At 41.6% G+C, this 24691-nt stretch overlaps 1 pseudogene; it reads right to left on the reverse strand.

Annotated features, from left to right (window-relative positions):
- Nucleotides 1-10945: 10945 nt before the first annotated feature.
- On the reverse strand, nt 10946-11546 carry LOC132427675 (ras-related C3 botulinum toxin substrate 1 pseudogene; annotated as a pseudogene).
- Nucleotides 11547-24691: the final 13145 nt, after the last annotated feature.

Here is a 24691-nt window from a genome sequence, read left to right on the forward strand (position 1 = left end):
ATTTCTACCACTGCCCTTCTAGTCAAAGCCCCTATTCTCTCACTTGTTACACTTCAACAGCCTCCTAATGGGTCTCCCTACATTAATTTTTTTTAAGATTTTATTATTATTTATTTATTCATTTTGGCCGCACCGGGTCTTAGTTGCGGCATGCGAACTCTTAGTTGCAGCATGCATGCAGGATCTAGTTCACTGACCAGGGATCGAACCCAGGCCCCCTGCATTGGGAGCACGGAGTCTTACCCACTGGACCACCAGGGCAGTCCCACCCTATATTAATTTTGCTTCCTTCCAACTATTTTCTACACAGCAGTCAAGGATATTTTCCTACCAAAAATCTAATATTGGCGCTTCTCTTTTTAAAATCCGTCATTGGCTTCCCGCCACCCGTAGGCTAAAGACTCACATCCTTAACGTAGCCTACAAGGCCCATTGTGATGTGGTCTTTCTCTAACTCTTTTTTTTTTTTTTTTTTAATTTATTTTTGGCTGCATTGGGTCTTCGTTGCGGCGCATGGGCTTTTCTTTAGTTGCAGCGTGCGGGCTTGTCACTGCGGTGGCTTCTCTTGTTGCGGAGCATGGGCTCTAGGCACATGGGCTGCAGTAGTTGCAGCGTGCAGGCCCAGTAGATGTGGCTCACAGGCTCTAGAGAGCAGGCTCAGTAGTTGTGGTGCACAGGCTTAGTTGCTCTGCGGCATGTGGGATCTTCCTGGACCAGGGCTCGGACCCGTGTCTCCTGCATTGGCAGGTGGATTCTTAACCACTGAGCCACCAGGGAAGCCCCTCTCTAACTCAGACATACTACATCTAACTCTCTGTGCCTCAGCATATGAGCCTTCTCTATTTCCCCCAGATTCAACTGCCACTCACCTTGGGGCCTTTGCATATGTTATGCCCATATACTCCTTCCTTCATCCTTTGTCAGGATGACTTTTTGTCAGGATGACTTTTCAACTGACAAATCACTTTTCAAGGAAAACCTTCCTGGCTCCTCTAGCTTGGTCAGGTCCCTGTTATACTCTTTTATAGCCTTCTTTTCCTTTATAGCATTTATCTCAGTTTGTGAGTATATATTTATTTGTATAATTATTTGATTAATATTAGTCCCTCCTGAGACTGTAAAAGCTTCATGAAAGCGGGGACTATAACTATTTAACTCAACAAATGTAGTTTGAATTAATAAATGAAATCAACTGACCTACTTTAATTACTTTATCAGCGTACGTTTACTGAACATCACATGTTATCAGGAGAACATTCATTTAAGAGAATGAGGGAGGGCGAGAGAGAGAGAGAGAGAGAGAGATGCTTATTAGGTACATATCACATACAGCCAAAATAATCCTTATGTGCTATGTCATGTAATTAATAAGGGATGAGTGTGTCTTCTGCTAATTTAATTGATAAAAAATTATCAAACAGCTATAGTGGCCAAATCATCTCTGAGTGGTAGGATTCAAAATAGTTTTTCTTTTTTATATTTCTCTGATCTTTTTCAAATGAGCACATGAACATGTATTACTATTTTAATACATTACTGTAAAGACTTTAACTCATTAACATATTAATGAATAGAGCAGTGGAAATTTAATGGAAAATGCTGTAGCTTTATTCAGCTTTCCTCAAAATATGTAATCCAAACAGATTTCAAAAGATAAAAGTAAAAATTTTATTTTAAATATATCAGTTCTTAAAGAATTGATAGAATATAAAGAATTTAAATTATACCTCTAATGATTATTTGTGTCAAAAATACTATACTATGCTTGATTATATGTCATGAAAACATAGCATTACATTCCCACTCAGAAACACTTTTGTAAGAATACACCAAAAAAACTGTTAACTGCAGTCTTTTCTGAGGATTAAGGTGGGATTGAATGATAGAGTTGTGAGTCAGTCAAGAGACTTAACTTCCACATTATTATCTGTGTTGTATTTATATTATTTACTTAAGTTTGTATTATTTTCATATCTTTTTTACTACTTCTTAAAAATGCATTCGAAAATTGTTTTTTAAAAGAAATGGATGACCTTGATTTCTATGACCTTTCCCATCCCTCCTCCTTATCACACACTTCCATCAACAAACATAAAAACATATACACATTGCAGCTCAAATGGAGCAGTTCTATTATATAGTCCAGCCTCAAAAATAGTAAGAAGATGATTTCTGCTTCTCAACAAGATAGAGTAAGAAGGCTTAGATTTATCCATTTGTCTGAAATGACTGAAAAATAGTGTGTATAACAATTATGTGTGAAAACAATGGTTTTCAGACATTGTACATCAGGCAGTGCAAGACAGTGGTCCCTGAAAGATAGGAAACAAACCAAATAATCCCTATAATTGGCCAACCTTACTATCCGGAAAGCGTTTCCAGGCTGCAGCTTAGGGTGAGGGAAACTGGAGGAAGCCCAATAGCCTCCCTGAATTGAGGAGACATATGAAAGCACAGGGAGGCCAAAGTAGTTTAAGTTCACAGAGCAGAGGGTTGGAGAGAAGAGAGTTGCAGAGAGAGAGAATTCTGGAAATCTGCAGAAGCACCTGCTTGAGTCCACAGCTAACTAATCATCACTATATTAGTGATTAGAAGGAGCAATCCTGGGAGATCATACAGTGCCAGTAATTGTTCATGTTCCACTAGACAGAGTAGCATATCTCATAATTCATAGGACATCAAGTAGAGTACTTAGAAGGGAATTGGCTCAGTTGTGGGGCAGAATTAGCCCTTGATCAAATGCTGCTCTGGTCCTGCTTAACAAAGCTTAAAAGCAAGACCCAGAAGTATACCAATGTTTCCAAGTAGCTTAACTGTCCCAGAACAAAACTCAACAATATTTATAGGAATACTAATATATACAGCACTCAACAGATTAAATACAAAATGCTTGTGGTGTAAGTCAAATCATGATGCTGTACACCTTAAACTTACACAGTACCGTATGTCAATTATATCTCAACAAAACTAGAAGGGAAAATTGTCTGTCATGTTACTGTGGAAAATTACCAGGCATGCAAAGAAGTAGGAAAAAAATAACCCATAATGCAGAGGAAAATAAAAATCAATCACTAGAAACAGATCCAGAAATGATAGATATGACAGAATTCATAGACAAGAACATTAAAACAGTTATTATGATATTCCATATATCTAAGACGGTAGAGGAAAGATCAAGCATGTTAAATAGACACGTAGAAGACATAACAAAACACCTGAATGAGATTCTAAAGATGAAAAATGTAATGTTTCAGATGAAAACTACTCTAGATGATCGTAACAGCAGATTAGATACTGCAGAAGGCAATATTAGTGAACTTTAAGACACAGCATTAAAGATGATACACAACAGGGCTTCCCTGGTGGCGCAGTGGTTGAGAGTCTGCCTGCCGATGCAGGGGACATGGGTTCGTGCCCCGGTCTGGGAGGATCCCACATGCCGCGGAGTGGCTGGGCCCGTGAGCCATGGCCGCTGGGCTTGCGCGTCCGGAGCCTGTACTCCGCAACGGGAGGCCACAGCAGTGAGAGGCCTGTGTACCGCAAAAAAAAAAAAAAAAAGATGATACACAACAAAAAGAAAAAAAAAATAGTAAATACAGCAATAGTGAGCGGTAGGACAATGTCAAGCACCCTAATATATGTGTAATTGGAGTCACAGGAGGAGAGAAAGGAGAGGGGAAATAGAGAAAATACTTGAAGAAATGGCCAAAATTTTTACAAATTTGGAGAAAACTATAAACCCACACGTCTAAGAAGGTTAAACTTCTTAGGTTAAACAAATCACAAAAATAATAAGAAACTTCTCATGGTGTGACTAAATAATACAGGTATTCCCTACTTTCAGAAACTTAATATGTTCATTACTTATTGCTAATTAACAAATCATCCCCAAACTTCATGGCTTAAAACAATAATAATTATTTATTTTCTCTCACAATTTCTATGAGTCAGGAATTCAGAAGTATCTCCCTCAGCAGTTCTGGTTCAGTCTCCCAGGTGGTTGTAGTCAGATGAGAGCTGGAGCAGTTCCCAGAAGACCTGACTGGGACTCACTCATGTGACTGGCAAGTCGGTACTGACTGTTGTTCAGGAGCATCGGTTCCTCTCCACAGGGCTGCTTGAGTGTCCTCGTGGCATGATGGCTGGCTTTCTGCTGAGCAAGTGGTCCAGGAGAGTAAGGCAAAAGCTACAATGCCTTTTATTACCCAGCCTCAGAAGTCACACAGGGCCAGCCCTAATTCAGTGCGAGGGGAGACAATATAAGATGTGAATACCAGAAGGCAAAGGTCACTAGGAGCCATCTTAGAGTTGGCTACTGGACTCAGTATTTTAAAAAATTAAAATTACTGGAAAGGTAAAGCATAAAAATTATTATAATACAAGCACTCACTAAAAGTTTCCTGAAAATAACAAGGAAACTTTGTTTTAAACATGATTCAATTTGTTAAATTCAGTATCTGACTAACTTGGAAAGCTTCAAGCAGAGCACACCTGTAACTGACCATGGGTTACATATAGCAAGACTGATGTTCAGTTATGTGAAGGAACTCCACTCTAAGCATTGTGGTCTGAATGTGTCATCTCAAAATCCTGGTGCCCAATGTGAAGGTGTTAGGAGGTAGGGTCTTTGGGAGGTGTTTGGTCACGAGGGTGGAGCCCTCATGACTGGGACTAGCGCTCTTATAAAAGGGATCCCACAGAGCTCCCATGCTCCTTCTACCATGTGAGAAATCTGCAACCCAGGAACGTATCCCTGATGGCATCCTGATCTCAGACTTCCAGCCTCCAGATATGTGAGAAACAAATTTCTGTTGTTTATAATCCACCTGTCTGAGGTATTTTGTTATAGCAGCCTGAAGGGACCAAGACAGCAGCCTTCGAGTGTTTTTGACTTAGTACATTCATCCTAGAAAAGCATCTCTCTGGATTTAGTCTTCCTACTTCAGCTGGCCAGTGATAACTGACCATCATCTATAAGCTACTTTCACTGTGGAGCGTCAGTCTTAGGGAAGATATCAGGGAAAATTGCCTTCACTTGTGATCATTCAGGTCAGCATAGGCACCCCTTCTTCGGGTCTTATCATGATCACGTTCCCGTAACCGAACAGGACCCTGTGGGGCCTTCCCGCACATCCTCTGCTTTAGCTCCTCTCTGAAGTACCTGGATAACAGTATTTGATGCACATTTCCTGAGTTGTTTTACTGATGTGAAAAACCCCCACCAAGTGGAAGATGTTAACTACTTGATGACCGTGAGCACATCACCCCAGGCCTCCTGGAGCTTAAGGACTAATAATGTTAACCCCTGTGACACCACCTTGTTACCTCACCATCAGCCAATCAGAGAACTGGGCATGAGCTGATCACTTACCTGGCGACCCCCCTCCCTCACCTGGCTTTTAAAAATGCTTTGCCAAAACCTTCGGAGAGCTCGGGGCTTTTTAGGGCAGGAGCCACCCGCGTCCTTGCATGGCCCTGCAATAAACCTTTCTCTGCGCCAAACTCTGACTTTACGGTTTGTTTGGCCTCACTGTGTGTCAGGCACACAAACTTGCTCTAACATTCCTGTCCCTCCCTTACCTGAAGGGACCTGCACACCCTGACATCTGGAACCCTGGCGCTTACTCTCCCCACCCCTACCCCGCCGTGCTCTGGGGAGTCCATCTAGAATCACCTGACAGAGCCCAGTGTCTCCCTTCCACCTTCTGCCGTCCCTCCCCTCACCCCAGGGCAAGGTGCCCCTGCATAAACGTGACATGTTTTGAGCCTCTGGGAATAGAACGCTCTTTATAGCAAGTGAGTCTGACACTTTGCTTTCAGGTACTCAACTTAGAAACACATTTCGAAGAACATGTGATGTACGAAAGTAGAGGCAGCCTGTACTAGAAATGGCAACAACTGACCAAGAGTAACATAACGGACACATTGTGTTTGTTTGTCAGGAGGAACCATCCCTGAAAATGTAAGAAGCAAATCGACCTGGCTTTAGAAGAAAAAAAATCCCTGAACATTATTTATAATGTTTAGTGCCAGTCTGATTTATACCTCTGAGCTTTGGAAGGAAGAAGGTATGACTGGAAGAGTAGTTACACCTACTCTTTTGATCGTCCCTCTGACCAACACACTCACAAAATACCAACACATCCGTAAACTTTTAGCCAGGAAACATAGAATGTCATACACGTGCACATACCACCCACAAGCATTTATACACTCACCACTCATTTTGCTGTTCTAAAATTTCCACACAGCTCTGTGAGTGGAGTCTGGAATGGTAGTGGAAAAAAGCATTGATCTGAGAAAAAGAAAAATAACAACCATCACTGTGCAGGAGTAGGAGTTTGGCTGCTAACTGAAATTTAGTCATCCTCTCTAAAAGTGCTTCTTGCTCATATAAATGACAAGGCAATATGTATTTTCTGTGCTGAGTAAGCTGGAGACCCCTGTGAAAATCCCAGTGGAAGCAGCTATCGGTCTCATGCGCACGGTCTGGGCCAGCATGGTGGCAGATGCGGTGGCAGGTGAAAAGAGAGTGAAACTCAGTCCCTGACCTTGTTACCGAACCAAACTTGGGTCCTCTCACCCAATGCATAGTAAAGCCAATCTACTGACAATGGGTTGTGGTAAAGAAGGGTACTGCATTTATTGCAAGGTACCCAACGAGGGGCCAAGCAAGGAGAATGGGGAGTTTGTGCTGAAAAGACATGAACTCCCTGATGGCTTTCACGGAAATGTTTTTATTTTTATTTATTTATTTAATTTTATTTTTAATTTAATTTAATTTATTTATTTTTATACAGCAGGTTCTTATTAGTTATCTATTTTATACATATTAGTGTATATATGTCAATCCCAGTCTCCCAATTCATCCCACCACCACCCCGCCTCCCCCTTTACCCCCTTGGTGTCCATACGTTTGTTCTCTACATCTGTGTCTCTATTTCTGCCTTGCAAACCGGTTTATCTGTACCATTTTTCTAGATTCCACATATATGTTTTAATATACAATATTTGTTTTTCTCTTTCTGACTTACTTCACTCTCTATGACAGTCTCTAGGCCCACCCACATCTCTATAAATGACCCAATTTCCTTCCTTTTTATGGCTGAGTAATACTCCACTGTATATATATACTACATCTTCTTTATCCATTAGTCTGTCGATGGGCATTTAGGTTGCCTCCATGACCTGGCTATTGTAAATAGTGCTGCAATGAACATTGGGGTGTATGTGTCTTTTTTTTTTTTCCCCCAGTATGCGGGCCTCTCACTGTTGTGGCCTCTCCCGTTGCGGAGCACAGGCTCCAGACACACAGGCTCAGTGGCCATGGCTTACGGGCCCAGCCGCTCCGCGGCATGTGGGATCTTCCCGGACCAGGGCACGAACCCGTGTCCCCTGCATCGGCAGGCGGACTCTCAACCACTGCGCCACCAGGGAAGCCCAGTATGTATCTTTTTGAATTATGATTTTCTCTGGGTATATGCCCAGTAGTGGGATTGCTGGGTCATGTGGTAATTCTAGTTTTAGTTTTTTAAGGAACTTCCATACTGTTTTCCATAGTGGCTGTATCCATTTACATTACCACCAACAGTGCAAGAGGGTTCCTTTTCTCCACACCCTCTCCTGCATTTATTGTTTGTAGATTTTCTGATGATGCCCATTCTAACTGGTGTGAGGTGATACCTCATTATAGTTTTGATTTGCATTTCTCTAATAATTAGTGATGTTGAGCAGGTTTTCATGTGCCTCTTGGCCATCTATATGTCTTCTTTGGAGAAATGTCTATTAGGTCTTCTGCCCATTTTTGGATTGGGTTGTTTGTTTTTTTAATATTGAGCTGCATGAGCTGTTTATATATTTTGGAGATTAATCCTTTGTCTGTTGATTCGTTTGTAAATATTTTCTCCCATTCTGAGGGTTGTCTTTTCATCTTGTTTACAGTTCACAGAAGGGTTTTTAAAGGCAACATTAGAGGTGAGGGTTGTACGGTGCCTGATCAGCTTGTGGACATTCTTGTGATTGGTTGATGATGAGGTAATAGGGTGGATTTTGAGAATTAACATCATCATCCGGTCTGGGGTCTACATGCTTGTGGTCAGCATGCAGTTAACTTCTTCCACCTGGTGAGGGTTTTAGTTTCTGCAAAACAACTCAAGGATATGGCTCAGGATATTATCTGTAGCCCTTGAGGAGGAACTAAAGGTCCTTGACTTTGTTTTATAGCTAACCTATTATTATTTTGTCTTGTTTTGATAATAATAATAACCTATTATTATTTTGACTGTTTTCCTTTGTTTCTGCATTTTCTCACTTCTCTGATTAAAATTGCTCTTTGGAACTTGGGGAAGGCCTAGAAGTCTAAAGCTTTTCTACAAACAAGAGGTGGGGGATAGAGGGTGTGGTGGGGGTGGTGGTCTGTCCCTGGGAAGGCCCTACAGGGTCCTGCTCAGTTTCAGCCTCAAGGCTCTTGAACACTAATGAGAATCCAAGAGGCAAAAGGGGGAAGGAGGAAAGCCCAGTGGCCCCTCCCCTAAAAATGTGCTTGGGATGTGGACACAGACTATAAACCACTTGAAAATACCTGGAGTTGGATCAGTACAAATTGTGACATAAATGATTTTATTTTAAAGATAAGGACAACCAGGCCATAACGGAAGTTTGTCACAAGTCATACTGGGTGCCCAGGTGGAGCAGTGAAATTCTTCCCAATAGCTACCTTTAAATGAGCTACAATTACTCAGATATTTTTTGCCCCATGGCAGGCACCTGGATCAGGCATCCATTAGAGGACCATGGGCTTCTGTCATTCTGGGGTGACTTGGTGGTAGAGCACAGGACTTGTCACCATCGACTGAAAACTGAAAAAAAATACACAACCTAAAAGTTGAGAGTTATGTTTTATTCGGCAAACATTCTTAGGACTTCAAGCGCAGGAGACAGCATCTCAAATAACTCTGAGAGACCACTCCAAAGAGGCAGAGGGCTCAGGGAGCCAGGATGTATAGGAGTTTTAGCAACAAAAGACCAGGTATTGGGAACATCAAAAGATTACTGTTAATAAAAGAAAACCAGACATCTCAAGTTAATGAAATTAGCACATTTCTATGTATGGGAAGATGCAAAGTCTGGGCCTATTGAAATTATTCCTTTGATATGCAGCTCAGCTATTGGCAGGGGGTTGGGGGGCAGTATCCTGTGTTTTCTCATCCTTAATCTCCTCAGTGTGCACCACTGGGGGTGGCTGCAGTCATTGACTGCTAGATGGTAGGCATTCTTTGTTTCCATCGTGAGTTCCCTCAGGACTCACTGTCAGGGTGGCTGTAATGTGGTGGCTTGATGGCTGCAACATCCTTTGTTTATGATACAGCAGGCGGCATTCTTAGTTCACATCACCAATATGAATTCACAGAAGGAAAGTGTGACCGCCAATCTGCATCATGCCCTTTAGAGGTACAAACTGTGTCCGAGGGGAACAGTGTCCTAAACATTTTCTTTTTACTTTCTTTCCCCCAGAAGAAAACAAAGACGGGCTTGCCTCCTAGTGCCTTCTCCCGGGCATATGTCCTTAAAATTGCTTTGGAAATACAAGATAGTCTTATGCGTTTGTGAGAGGTGGCCATAGCCGTAAACTCAGCAAACTAAGCTTCAGTAGTTCCACCAGATATACATTTCTCTACTCAGCCTTCAAGACCTCTGTAATCTGACCTTATTCCCCAGCACCCCACCCCCCCTCTCAGGTTGTCTCATCAGTCACCCAAACACACCAAGTCAGAACCTGGGAACTCTGCCCAAATGGTCCCCTTCTTCTGGAAAGTCCTATCCCCCCCCACTCTTCTACACTTCCTTTAATCGCCCTTAATATTACAGAATATCTGTGTTCTAGAGAACACAGTATCCATCAGTCACCCACTGTTTTCCAAACCCATCTTTCAAAGTGATGTTTAGGGAGAGTGATAATTGATCTATTCACCCATTTAACAATAGCTGCCATTACTGATTCTCAACCTCGACCAGCCATTTGTTAAATGCCTGCCTGCACTGTCAGTTTCATCCTCACAATAACCTTCAAGTTTCCCTGATCCTCATATGTTGTCCCTTTTATTGTTATGTAATATTATACATGGACTCAAATAATTTGTAGAAAAAGAAGAATAAACAAATAGTTTAAAATCAAACACAAATCATATTTTCCTCATGAGGTTAAAAATAACCAATCATCAGACCATGAATGAATCTCATAGATCATCTAGTCCGTGGCTCTGAACACACACGTTCTGACTGATGAGTTTTTTTCTTCTTTTTTTAAGCTCTCAAGATTATTCTGATAATTAGCCAGGTTGTAAAGCAGTAACCCATTCCAATTATTTCATTTTATAAGAGATTGGAAGGAGAAAGATGGCGCTAACATTTACTGAATGCCTACCACACTGCTACCTGCTTACCAACCTTAGTTAACAAGGGGTGAACTGAAAGTAAGGATGTCGGGGAATTTGCCCAAAGAAAATGAGCTGGATCATGGCAGACCCATGTTTCTTCTGTCCTAGCTTCAAAGTCTTTCCTCTACCTAACTAAAACCAAACTATTTAATTAGCATAAGTCTTTTACACATATGATCACATTTATTTTTTGTAAAAAAAGATATCACAAAATAAGTACTATTATTATTCCTATTTTATGCAAGTGAAGAAATTGAGGCCACTACAGATGTAATTAGCCTAATGTCAGTTAGCTAGTACATGGTGAAGGTAGGGCTTGAATCCAGATTTTTTTTCCATTTTAGGGGTAAATTTTAATAGAACATGCAAGTTTTAACTCTTAGACCTTAGACAAAACTTTAAAGTTCCTGCTTGTTTCAGAATGGTTTTATGGGGAACCTAATCTGTAACAAAAAGTTGGCGTTCAGTGCAAAGGTGCCAACGTTTTTCAGCAAAGTGTACAAAAGTTCTCAGGGGCATGGGGCAAGGAGGTGCTCAGACATTTTCAGCAGCAGGCGTTCTCTCTTCCTCTTGACGGGAGATGGGAGAGAACCCCTGGAAGAGCTTCATCAAACACCCTGTAGCAACCTCGCTGTGTCGGAGCCCAGCGTTCTTGGTGTTGCACAGCACAGATTTCTTCAACCATGGCTGCACATTGAGGAGACCTGACGGCAGTCAGCCTTTCCTTCAGTTTCAGTCATGTCTTTATCATCCCTAAGGTCAAGTTTAGCTCCCATTAGGACGAGGGGCGTGTTGAGACAACGGTGTCCCACTTCAGGATGCCACTTCGCATGGACATTTTCACAAGATGCAGGACTCACAAGAGAAAAGCAAATTAAGAGTACATCAGCTTGTGGAGAGGATAGGGATGTGATCTGTCATCATCTTCTTGTCCAGCTGCATCCATAAGCCCAGACTCACCAGTTTTCCATCTGCCATAACATGGGAAGAATAGCTGTCAAAGACGGTGGGGATCTGTTCTCCAGGAAATGCATTGGTGGCATCCCACATCAGTAGGCAAGTTTTACTTACAACTCCGTCTCCCACCACCACCCACTTGACAACCTCCATCTGGGCATCAGCGGTGGGGCACAGGGTGCCAGGGTCTCTGCCACCTTGCCCTCTACAACTGGAAGCTGAAGCCCAGCAGCGGCCACCACCCAAACCTCCAGATTTTTTATTTCTCAGTCTCGTGCTTCACACTCACTGGCTTCCTTCGCTGAGTACAGATGTGCAGATCTCACGCTCTTTCCTATACCTGCCTTTGACATTTCATTGTGTTTTGCACCTATTGCAACTTTATATTGCAGTATCATGGCATTAATTTTAAATCCCCACCAGTGCTGCAAGGTAGAGAGGAAAGTTCATGTTTCTGGAATCAGATGGGCCTGGCTTTTAATCCCCTCTCTTGCCAGTTTTGAGATCTTGGGCAATGACAATAATTTCCAACATTCATTGAGAGCTTATATGTTCCAGTGATGCTGAGAGCTTAATATGCATTAATTCATTCACTCTTCAAGAAAGGAGGTAAGGCTTCCCTGGTGGCGCAGTGGCTGAGAATCTGCCTGCTAATGCAGGGGACACGGGTTCGAGCCCTGGTCTGGGAAGATCCCACATGCCGCAGAGCAACTAGGCCTGTGAGCCACAACTACTGAGCCTGCGCATCTGGAGCCTGTGCTCCGTGACAAGAGAGGCCGTGATAGTGAGAGGCCCACGCACCACGATGAAGAGTGGCCCCCGCTCACCACAACTGGAGAAAGCCCTCACACAGAAACAAAGACCCAACACAGCCAAAAATAATAAATAAATCAATAAACTCCTACCCCCAACATCTAAAAAAAAAAAAAAAGAAACGAGGTAAATGGGAGGGAGACGCAAGAGGGAGGGGATATGGGGATATACGTATATGTATAGCTGATTCACTTTGTTATACAGCAGAAACTAACACACCATTGTAAAGCAATTATACTCCAATAAAGATGTTTTAAAAAATAAAATAAAGCTTATGGACTTACAATATGAAAAAAAAAATAAGCGTTATCTGAACTGTCAAAAAAAAAGAGGTAAAAACCATTAATATTTCCATTTTGTGGAAGAAACTAAGAGAATCAGTTTTCTTATGTGTAAAGTGATGATAGTCACATCTAATGTGCCAGGTTGTCATGAGGCTTACATGCGATGAGCTATAAAAAGTGCCTAGAACACACACATAACTCTTTGTCACCATTCCTCCCCTCCCCTTCCCTTTCTCCCTTGAGCACAGAGACCTCATCTCTACTGCTTGTGCTTCCACCCAGAGTCAGTGGAAGTGGTGAACATGTAGCAGAGACATGTAGGTATTATCAACAGTCAATTTGGTAGATTGGAAGTCTCCTAAAATTTGATCTTAACTCCTCTTTCACCAAAGATACCAAATAAACCCATGCTGACCTTTGTCATTTTCTCTGACTTTCACTAGTCATGCAGTAAACACAGCTGGTGAAACAGCTACACTTCACTGGTAATAACAGCGACTTGACATGTTCCACCATCATGTTCCAGACACAATTGACTAAGAAAAACCCACATCTGATTATGACAAGATGCAAACGATGTAACTCAGTGCTTTGCCACTCTGGCCATGAAAATCGCCTGGGAAGCCCTTTAAAAATGTTGATGCCTGGCTCTGCTCCGGAGATTCTGATTTATTTGGTCTGAAGTGAGGCCCAGACTTTAAAAATGCTTAAGTTCTTTGGATGACTCTAACGGGTAGCCAGGGTGTCAAGTAACTGACTTACCTATGCACATGAATGAGAAATTCATTTTAGCCAGTCAAATTACTATTTAGGGTGAGAAATCTGTCTCTCTGCATGTGATATCATTTGGACTAAAGCCACGTGTATTAGCATTGTTCGGTAACCACAGAGGGAAACTGAAAAAAATCCAATCTAGACCAGGATCAGTAAATACACAGCTGCCCCCTTGTGCCCACAGTCACAATTCTCTTCCCCACTCAGTCATAGTCTTGCATCCCTTCCCAAGAGAGCATCTTGGTTGTCACATGAGATGGAGCTTAGTCTTGCACAAGATATACATACACTTGAAAAGCTATTATAAGGACTTCCTTGGTGGCAGTGGTTAAGAATCCTCCTGCCAGTGCAGGGGACACGGGTTCAAGCCCCGGTCTGGGAAGATCCCCATGCCGCGGAGCAACTAAGTCCGTGTGCCACAACGACTGAGCCTGAGCTCTAGAGCCCACGAGCCACAACTACTGAAGCCAGTGCTCCTAGACCCCGTGCTCCACACCAAGAGAAGCCACCGCAATGAGAGGCCCGCGCACCGCAATGAAGAGTAACCCCCACTCGCAGCAACTAGAGAAAGCCCTTGTGCAGCAACGAAGACCCAATGCAGCCAAAAATAAATTAATTTTTTTAAAAAAAAAGCTATCATGAGACAGTACTTATCAATAAACCTCGATCAAGAACTTATGCGGCAGGAGGTGAGTTCGCTGCTAGCAATATGAAGATGGGTACGATGTGGTTCCTGCCCTCGTGAATTCAGTCTACCAGAGAAGAGAGGATGTGGAAAGCGCACTAAATGTAAACAGAGTTTTTGGAAGAAACAGAACAAAGCAACTGTCTATGCCTGGGAGAATCAGGAAAGACAAGGAGAGTTGTCAAGTGTGTTAGATCACAAAGGACTGAGTAGGAGGAATTCATCAGGCCCTGTTCAATGGAAAGGGCCCTATTCAGTGGAAAGGAACTCACCAGGCCCTGCTCCACTCACGGAACAGCATGTGCAAATGCAGTGACATATGAACAGCTGTTGGGTTTAGATATATAAGTGGTACTATTAGTGTGACTTCAGCCTAGAGGGAGCATGAAGGACTAACAGAAGGTCAGGCTGGAAGGAAAAGCATTACGGGTTTTGCATGGCATTGTGGTATTTGGATGACAAGCCAGCGCTGTCCAATAGAACTTGGTGTTGGTGGAAATTAGGAGGGTGGTTCAAGTAAGAAAGTGGATGGTAATTCCAAGAGCAGGCCCAAACTCAAAGGGAAAATCTTAAATCTATCAAGAGTTTGAGAAATCAAGATATGATTGTATGTTTTATTTTTAATAGAGCATTTCAATTATGCTTATGCCTTTAATCCACTTGACAGTGACATTTGAAGATATTAAATCAGCAGTCAGCTTTATGTCATTAGCTTTTTAAAAATTAAAATAACCTTTTTTCTTATTACAAAAGCAATGCTCTGCATTATAAAAAAAAATCTGAAAATGCATATAAGGAAAGAGAAGATAAGAAAGTTACCCCTGAGGTAACTGGACTTCCTACTAATAGGTCAATTGGGACTTGAGGGTTTAAATAAAAAATAGAGAAAAACACCTAGTGATGCTTTATAACTACTACTTAATCGCACAGTATATACTAGTGATTAGCACATTTTTAAAATTTCCAAAACCTTTTCTTCAAATGAATCTTATGTAGGAGATCAGTATGTAAAACAGATTAAAAAATAGAGGGTGGTGGCCTGAAAGCCCAAGGGGTTGGCCCTCAAACAGCCCCCAAGTTGAGCCCTGAAGCACCTCTTGGCACCTTAGAGTTCTTCAGAGCAAAGTTTAAAGTCCATTGGAATTTATCATTCCAGACCTTTTTCCAACGAAAGATATTCATATGTATTTATAAAATGAGGTTCATAGGAAGTATGCATTTTTATCATCTGGTTTCATTTCACAATATTATAACTCATGAACAGCTTTCCCACATCAAGATGTTTCCTTCTATAACATCATTTTAAACAGCTGCATTGTATTCCTTTGTTTTGATTTACCATATTTATTTAACAATCCCCAGATATTAGACATGTCATTTGTACCCAGTTTTTCCTATTTTTAAGCAACACTGTGACTGGCATCTTTGTAAGAAGTTAAATATGTGTGTGAATTCTTCTTTATTTCATAAAGATTCACATTTTAATGTGTTTTTCAAAATGCCTTTTAAAACATGTACATTGACAAGCATTGCTCTGGTGAACCTGTGTATATGACCTGGAATCGTGGTCCATGGAGAGACAAACTGATGACATGGGGATAGAGAAGTATTGCTGACTAGCATAGACAAGAAATGGTTGTCAGGAAACACTGGGGATAAAGATCCAGCAATGGTTGTGTGCCTGAAACATGTGTTAGGAATGTAGTCTTGGCTTACACGTCAGGGCGGCTATGGGTCCCAAGACCAACCAGTTTTGCTACATACTAGTGGTTAAGAGACATCCAAATGAGTGTTCATCTCTTCCAGAACTTTGCAATTTGCTCCATACAGGGGATACTCAAAAAATGTCCAGTGAATGTTAGGCCCCCTGTTTGTTTTAGGAGGCAGTACACCACTTCTCATAACCTTATCACTACTCCACGTATAATTTTAATAATTCCTCATCAAAATAACCCCCTTCAAATTTTGTCTTTTATTTTATTTGCTAAGGATTATTCATTTTGGAAAAAGCCAGAAGTCACTCACAGCTGATTTTAGAAAAGCTTGGGAGGGTCCAAAACAATTTCAGAAAAGCCAGGCTATGAGCCTGGATGCCACTGTGGGGCTTTTTTTCCCCTCACTACTGGCTTTTACTCATAAAACCATTGGGTCGAACCATTAAGATGTTCTGACTGATTACTTTTGCTTACAGGATGTATTCTTGATTGTCATAGAAGCTTTTCAACATAGATTCTGCCTATGATTTTTTTATTCTCTGCTTTTTATTGAAGTATAGTTGATTTACAATGTTGTGCTAATTTCTGCTGTACAGCAGAGTGACTCAGTTATATATGTATATACATTCTTTTTTTATTCTTTTCCATTATGGTTTATCCCAGGAGATTGGATATAGTTCCCTGGACTATACCTGTTTATCCATTCTGAAGGTAATAGTTTGCATCTACTAACCCCAGACTCCCAGTCCATCCCTCTCCCTCCCACCCTCTCCCCTGGCAACCACAAGTCTGTTCTGTGTCTGTGATTCGGTTTCTGTTTTGTAGATAGGTTCATTTGTGCCATATATTTATTATTATTATTATTAAATTTCTTTGTTTTATTTACTTTTTTGGCTGTGTTGGGTCTTTGTTGCTGAGCACGGGCTTTCTCTAGTTGTGGAGAACGGGGGCTACTCTTTGTTGTGGTGCGCGGGCTTCTTATTGCTGTGGCTTCTCTTGCTGCAGAGCATGGGCTCTAGGTGCGCAGGCTTCAGTAGTTGCAGCACACGGGCTCAGTAGTTGTGGTTCACCGGCTCTAGAGCACAGGCTTAGTAGTTGTGGTGCATGGACTTAGTTGCTCCGCAGCATGTGGGATCTTCCCAGACCAGGGCTCGAACCCGTGTCCCGTGCATTGGCAGGTGGATTCTCAACCACTGCGCCACCAGGGAAGCCCTGTGCCATATTTTAGATTCCACATATAAGTGATGTCATATGGTATTTGTCTTTCTCATTCTGACTTTACTTCACTTAGTGTGATAATCTCTAGTTGTATCCATGTTGCTGCAAATGATTCTGCCTATGATTTTGACAACTTGGTGGTTTGGAGCAGTGTTCTGCCACAGACTTCAATATGTTTTTTCCAGGTCATGGCAGAAAACTAAGCCTACTGCCTACTGTTTAAAAAAATAATAAAAACAACCTTTTCCCAGTTTTCTTTAATAGAAGAGAAGGATATTCTTGGCTCTTCTGTTCATCACTTAGCTGAATGGTCAAAACCTTCACCGAATATTTTTCCACTCAAGTTTTTTTTTTTCCCAGAACAAAAATTTCTTTAGCTAAATTTAACTCTTGTGGTTCATTTTAAAAGATAATTCTTTAGTCTTCATGTTTGTAGGGGAGGAAAAAACTTTTTCCTATACCCTCTTATGTTCAGTGAATGGGGCCCTACAAATTAGGCTGACAAAAGACAGATTAACAAGAAGAAAAAAAAGGTTATTATGTATGCATATGGTGGGGGGCTTACAGAAATAAAATGAAAACCCCAAAGAGGCAATCAGACTCAGAGGCTTATATATCATTTTAACAAAGGACAATAAATTTGTGGAGAAGTGATAAGACAAAGGAAAAGGGTTTTTAGCTTCTAGGAGTAGTAAAGAGTGGGAAGATAAATATATGGGGAAACTAATGGAAGATAAGTATTATTATTATTTTTTTTTGGCCACATGGTACGGTCTTTAGGATCTTAGTTCCCCAACCAGGTATGGAGCTCAGGACCCTGGCAGTGAAAGCACCAAGTCCTAACCACTGGACCGCCAGGGAATTCCCAAACTATGTGGGGTGGGGTTTTTTTTGTATTATTTTAATAATGTTTGTTTGTGCAGGTCCATCTTGGTTCTCACTTTCCATCTTCTTCAAGGCCAGAAAAGTCCCCCAGGAGAGGGGATTTCTGGCTGTACTCATTTCTCAGAAGTTTCTGTTTTCAGTCAGACAGGGAAGCTCTGAGAAGACTTCTTTCTGCATCTGATGATTCTCAACTCTCTTCAGCTCAAAATAAATATGCCAAAGTGGCATATTACAGGTGGCATACTCTGACCCCTTTCACTCTCATAATTAATCATCTATTTGAACACATTAAACCTCTAGAAAAGAGCTTGCTACAATATCATAGACATCTTTCCCACCATCCTTTTAAAAAGAAGTTCCCTGTTTTCTTTCAGTCACTTATGTTGGTTACAGATATTTACTTTTCATTTTAATTATCTTCTTTAAAGTGTCAAGTGTCTCACGTGCAGTTAATTTTGCATGGAGTTCCATATTATTTAATTCAAATATCAGTAACTTGTGGAACTCAATTATTCATATCAGTTATGCATGTCCATTCACCATAGGAAGTAGAACAACCCTAAGCACCCAGGATATGTCACATTCCCACTGTGACTACACCTCCTTGGTTTCCATAAAACACATAGGAAGCTTATTTCTTTAGAGATATACCCTGAGTTGAGAAACTCCCAACTATGTCAACAACTTTCAAGAGTCTTTACTTTCAAAATATCTTCATTCAATTTTTTTTTTTTTTTTTTTTTTGCGGTATGCGGGCCTCTCACTGCTGTGGCCTCTCCCGTTGCGGAGCACAGGCTCCGGACGCGCAGGCTCAGCGGCCATGGCTCACGGGCCCAGCCGCTCCGTGGCATGTGGGATCTTCCCAGACCAGGGCATGAACCCGTGTCTCCTGCATTGGCAGGCGGACTCTCAACCACTGCGCCACCAGGGAAGCCCTTCATTCAATTTTATTCCTACTAAATAACATTATGGAACAAAAATAGCTATGAAGGATAAAGTAACAAGTCTATCGTGGGATAAATTTGCATATAGCAGATCAGTTTGTAAGCAAATTTTAGTAGAAGCAACAGTTCCTGATTGTAATGATCATTTGTCGGTGAACATTGTTCAGAATTGCGCAGAATAGGAAGTACAGTAACTGCTCTTTTTTTTTTTTTAATAACAACTAATGCCACTTATTTATTTATTTATTTTTGACTATGTTGGGTCTTCGTTTCTGTGCGAGGGCTTTCTCTAGTTGCGGCAAGCAGGGGCCACTCTTCATCTTCGCGCCGCGTGGGCCTCTCACTATCGCGGCCTCTCTTGTTGCAGAGCACAGGCTCCAGATGTGCAGGCTCAGTAGTTATGGCTCACGGGACTAGTTGCTCCGCGGCATGTGGGATCTTCCCAGGCCAGGGCTTGAACCCGTGTCCCCTGCATTGGCAGGCAGATTCTCAACCACTGCGCCACCAGGGAAGCCCAGTAACTGCTGTTTAGTTGGGAACTTTAATAGGTGTGCTCAGAGGGTGGCAAAGAGTAGAACAAGACTCGTAAGTCAGACTTGTAAGTCAAAAGGCCTATAAAAATCTCCTAAGTTAAAAGAGAAAATCAGGATAGTGGTTACTTCTGTAGGGGTAGGAGGGCTACATAAAAGCTTTAGATGCATTATTAACTTATATTTATTAAACTTCATGAGAAGAAAGAGGAGGAAGAGGAAGAGGGAGGAGTTTGATATAGGATTTTAAAGAAAGCCCAAATGGACCCTATCTCCGAGATTCTGATTTAATTTTTCTGGATTGAAGCTGGACTTGGCTTTTCCTTTTTAACTATCCAAGGGCAGCCAGCGTTGATACAGCTCATTCACAGAACAGAAGAGTTGTTAACTTAGGAGGGAAAAAAAATCGGTCAGTGGTGCCACCATTTAAGTCATTTTAACCATCTGTCATTTTTGCAAAACCAAGGCAGTCAATGTAATGTTTGTTTTTCTCAGTATTGTTTTAAACAAAGTGGCCCTAGAGGCCTGCATCAGGCAAAAAAACGGTCTAAATTGAATGCTTTATAGATTCAAGAATGTGATTTAGTACAATCAAAGGTAAGGCGTACCCTTTTGACAAAAAGACTTCAACTGATGACACGTTAATCAGTGGGAATAGCTGTTGTTCAAGCAGTATTTTATGCTTGGGAGGCTCCCAACCTGGGAAAGGAGGAGGAATGATCGTGTTGGCGGACAGTAGATTCAAAGGAAGACATTTTACAAAGTTTTAAAAAATGTAGTTACCTATAATGAGGTTACCAAACATACAGAAAAAATTATAGGGAATAATGTAGGAGGTATCTGTGGATCCAACTCAAAGATTTATCAGATCTTTCCCTTATGTCATATTTGCTTCAGATATTAAAAATGAAACATTACAGATACTGTTAAGGCCCCTTGTGCACTCCCACTAAAAATGTAACTATTATCATGAATTTGATGTTTATACTTCTCATGCAGGTTCTTATTCTTTTACTGTATCTGTGTATCCATAAACAATATATCGCTTTTGTGTCTTCCTTTAGAGAAGCAATGTTTTATGATTTTTGAAAACTCATAGCACAATGTTTGGTGATTTTCTTCACCACTATTTTCAACTGAATCTTCTCTGGTTAGTTTTGCTGCTCTTTCCCACTTTTTATATTTTAGGATCTTGGTATTGGTGTCATGACAGTTCTCTTGTTATTACTCATTACGGAAAGTTTTCCTGGCCTTGCTATTTGCAGTATTTACTTCCAGAGGGAATTTTGTTTTTGTTTTTGTTTTTTGTGGTACGCGGGCCTCTCACTGGTGTGGCCTCTCCCGCCGCAGAGCACAGGCTCCGGACGTGCAGGCTCAGCGGCCATAGCCCACGGGCCCAGCTGCTCCACAGCATGTGGGATCTTCCTGGACCGGGGCACGAACCCGTGTCCCCTGCATCGGCAGGCGGACCCTCAACCACTGTGCCACCAGGGAAGCCCCAGAGGGTATATTTTTGCTAGCATTTTTCTGAGGTCACTGAGCCGCTGTGCTATTTTTACATATCTTTGTTGCATGCCCTGAAAACTTGTACCCCTCTCCAATTTTTTCCTTCAGTCTTATATATTTCATATTTATAAAGGCTAAACTGCCTGGATTAGCTATGTTTACATAAATAAAACTGCTTTTGTTTTTGCATTAACATGATGCCCATGTAATTATTTTCATGTTTTTAATGATTTGGTGATGTGTGGGGAACAGTAGACAAGTTTTGTTTCTTTTACAAAGTAGAAATAGATTTGTTTTTCTAATTATAAAGTATTTTAATTGTTTAAATGCAAACAATATGGAAAGTGTTGGCTCTGTAATCCCACCATGAGTAACTAATTTAATACTGTTCATAGTCTGTTGTAAGCTTCCAAACTTTTTTCTAAATACACTCACAAAATAAATATACATTCACATGCATTTTTTAAAAAATGAAATCATAGCATATATTCTTCTTTGTGACCTGTTTTTTCACTTATTATATCATACCTCTTTCGGTGTTAATAAATATAGACCTATAGCTTTTTAATGGGTACAGCATTACTTATGTCACCAATCTTTTATTGATGATCATTTAGGTTATTCCTCATTTTTCACTGCTATAAACAAAACTGCATGAATGTCCCATACTCTTGTCTAATTGTCTTCTCAGAATATACTAAGTAGGAAATCACTAGGTCAAAGGATATAGCTATCTAAAAAGCAAATCTCTGGGGCTTCCCTGGTGGCGCAGTGGTTGAGAGTCCACCTGCCGATGCAGGGGACACGGGTTCGTGCCCCGGTCCGGGAAGATCCCACATGCCGCGGAGCGGCTGGACCTGTGAGCCATGGCCACTGAGCCTGCGCGTCCGGAGCCTGTGCTCCGCAATGGGAGAGGCCACAGCAGTGAGAGGCCCACGTACCGGAAAAAAAAAAAAAAAGAAAAGCAAATCTCTGTTTACTAAACATAACTTCAGTTAGCTTAAATATAACCTACCAATCAAGTATCAATACTTCTGTCTCCCTGAAAAATGCAATGATTTTTTAGAATTAATTTTTTTACCATGTCTTCCCACAGAATAAGAGATTACAAGAATGACCATAAAAGGACAGGTTTTTTTTTAATGTCAGATTCAATAAGGTATAATTTGTGTACAGTAAAATTACCCTTCTTAGTGTATAGATTTATGTTTTGACAAGTACATATGGTCATGTAACCACAATCAAGATGTAGAACAACAACAACAAAAAAGATGTAGAACAGTTCCATCACCCCAACAAATTCCCTCATTCTTCTTTGTTGGCAATCCCACCCCCAACTCCAGGCCCTGGCGACCACTGATCTGTTTTCTATTCATATAGTTTTGCCTTTTCCAGAATTTCATTTAAATACACTCATGCCAAAAAGAAAAAAAAATAGAGTCATGCAGACTTTTGAAATTTACTTCTGTTGTTCAGCATGATGCCTTTGAGATTTATCCAAGTTGTTGTGTGTAGCAATAGTCTTTTCCTTTCTGTTGCCAAGTAATATTGCATTGCATGGATGAAACACAGTTTGTTTCTTCATTCACCAGTTGGAGGATATTTGGGTTGTGTTTCCATTCTTGGCAATTATGAATGAAGCAGATAGAAACATTCACATACAGGTCTTTATTTTACCATATTTTTTCATTTCTTATAGGTAAATACCTAGGCCTAGGATTGATGAATTGTATGATGTATTAGGTTCTCCAGAGAAACAGAACCAATAGGAAATTCTATCTACATCTATACCTACTGATACTTTTTGAGAGAGAGAGGGATAAGAGTTGATGTTGCAATCCTGAGTCCAAAATCTGCAGGGCAGGCACTGGCAAACAGGAGACTCAGGGAGGATTTCTGTGTTGCAATCTTTTTTTTTAAAATAAATAAATTTATTTATTTATGGCTGCGTTGGGTCTTCATTGCTTTGCGTGGGCTTTCTCTAGTTGCGGTGAGCGGGGGCTACTCTAAGTTGCAGTGCGCAGGCTTCTCATTGTTGTGGCTTCTCTTGTTGCAGAGCACGGGCTCTAGGTGTGCAGGCTTCACTAGTTGTGGCACGTGGGCTCAGTAGTTGTGGCTTGCGGGCTCTAGAGCTCAGGCTCAGTAGTTGTGGTGCACGGGCTTTGTTGCTCCGCGGCATGTGGGATCTTCCCGGGCCAGGGCTCGAACACGTGTCCCCTGCATTGGCAGGTGGATTCTTAACCACTGCACCACCAGGGAAGACCTTCTGTGTTGCAATCTTGAGGCAGAATTACTTTTTCTTCAGGAAACCCCATCCTTTGCTTCTAAGGCGTTCAACTGATCAGATGAGGCCCACCGCTTTATGGAGGGTAACTGCCTCTACTCAAAGTCTACTAATTATACATATTAATCACATCTAAAAAATATCTTCATGGCAACATCTAGACTGGTGTTTGACCAAATAATTGGGCCTTATTACCTAGCCAAATTGCCAAACTGTTTTCCAAAGTGGCTGTACCCTTTTGTATTCCCACCAGCAAGGTATGAGTGTTCATGTGAGTGATTTATTAAAAGCATTCATTTATTCAATGCTTATACGTATACTATTTGCCACAAGTACTGGGGGTATAAAGAAAATGTCAGTACTATCCTCAGGACTTTGTAAGCAAACGTCGAAAAGAGTGTTTTCTACTTCCAAGTATCAACCTTAGGAGGAAATACATGTATTCTCACACAAGTTTAAAAGGTAGAGTATGCTGTTCAGTGTGACATAGCTGATAACCCAGTTTACTAGCCAGTTTATCCCATCCTTCAAATTTTGGCTGACATTTTAAAATTTAATCACTTTATACATGCCCTCAGCAGAAAGCAATATCTTTTTTTTTTTGGCCGTGTCACGTTGCTTGCGGGATTAGTTCCCCGACCAGAGATTGTACCTGGTTACCCGCTACCTACGGTGGAAGTGCGGAGTCCTAACCACTGGACTGCCAGGGAATTCCCACCAATATGTTAATTAGAAGCTTAAACCAGAAAACCAAGATGGTGTTGGTTGAAGAGGCAACCCTTTCCCACCTTGACCATTGTTCTGACTTTCTTTCCCAGTAGATATCAGCTTTTAATGAAAAACGAAGGGGTTATGTAAATCAGCTATGACTCACGGGGAGAGAGTAAGGAATGACTTCTTCCTGCCCTTCTACAGCAGGGTGCTTAGCCTTGTGCTCAGCCAGTCATCTCATCACCACGGTAACACCATCCCTTCCCACTCTGGGGAGCTCTGCCTGCCTCAGCTGAGGGAAGGAGCACTGCCGCATTTGCATTAGAAATCAAATAATACTTTCCAGTAAAAACCTCAATGACTAATGCAAGCACAAGGACCAAGGCACAGGGATCACGGGCAGTAGCCTTGAAGGAAATGAGCAGAATTAGCCCAATGTTTGTAATATTCATCTTAGCATCATTTCACCCTTTAGTAGCGTGAGAAATCAGTGACTCAGAACTCAGGAAGCTCGTAGATGAGCAGAGGTTAGTACCAAGTACGAGAATTCCCTCTTGTCCAAAGAAATAACAGAGAACTGGAGCTTTCCCCAGCCAGTCTGCCAGGTTTTTAGGACTGCTCCCAGCTGACCTGGCCCCCAACACATTGCCTCAGTGCTTGTTCAGGACCTCTTTCTCTCTCTCCCCCTCTCTCTCCCTCTTCCCTCACTCCCCCCCTCTCTCCTCTCTTTTCTCGCCTTCATTCTCTTCTGTTCGCTTCTGTTTCCTTTCCGGTTTGATTTTGAGTGACTGCTCGCCTGGGTGATTCATACATCCTGCCAGGGAACTTGGTCCCAGGACATCCCCCCACCCCAGCTCACTGCCCCTCCCCTCCCACCGTGTCCCTGGGGGTGGGAACTGCAGTGTCTGGAAAGGGGTCCTGCTTATTCCTCGTCCCGGCATTTGTTTTC

The sequence above is a fragment of the Delphinus delphis genome, chromosome 6 (assembly GCF_949987515.2).
Source record: "Delphinus delphis chromosome 6, mDelDel1.2, whole genome shotgun sequence".
Lineage (NCBI taxonomy): Eukaryota > Metazoa > Chordata > Mammalia > Artiodactyla > Delphinidae > Delphinus > Delphinus delphis.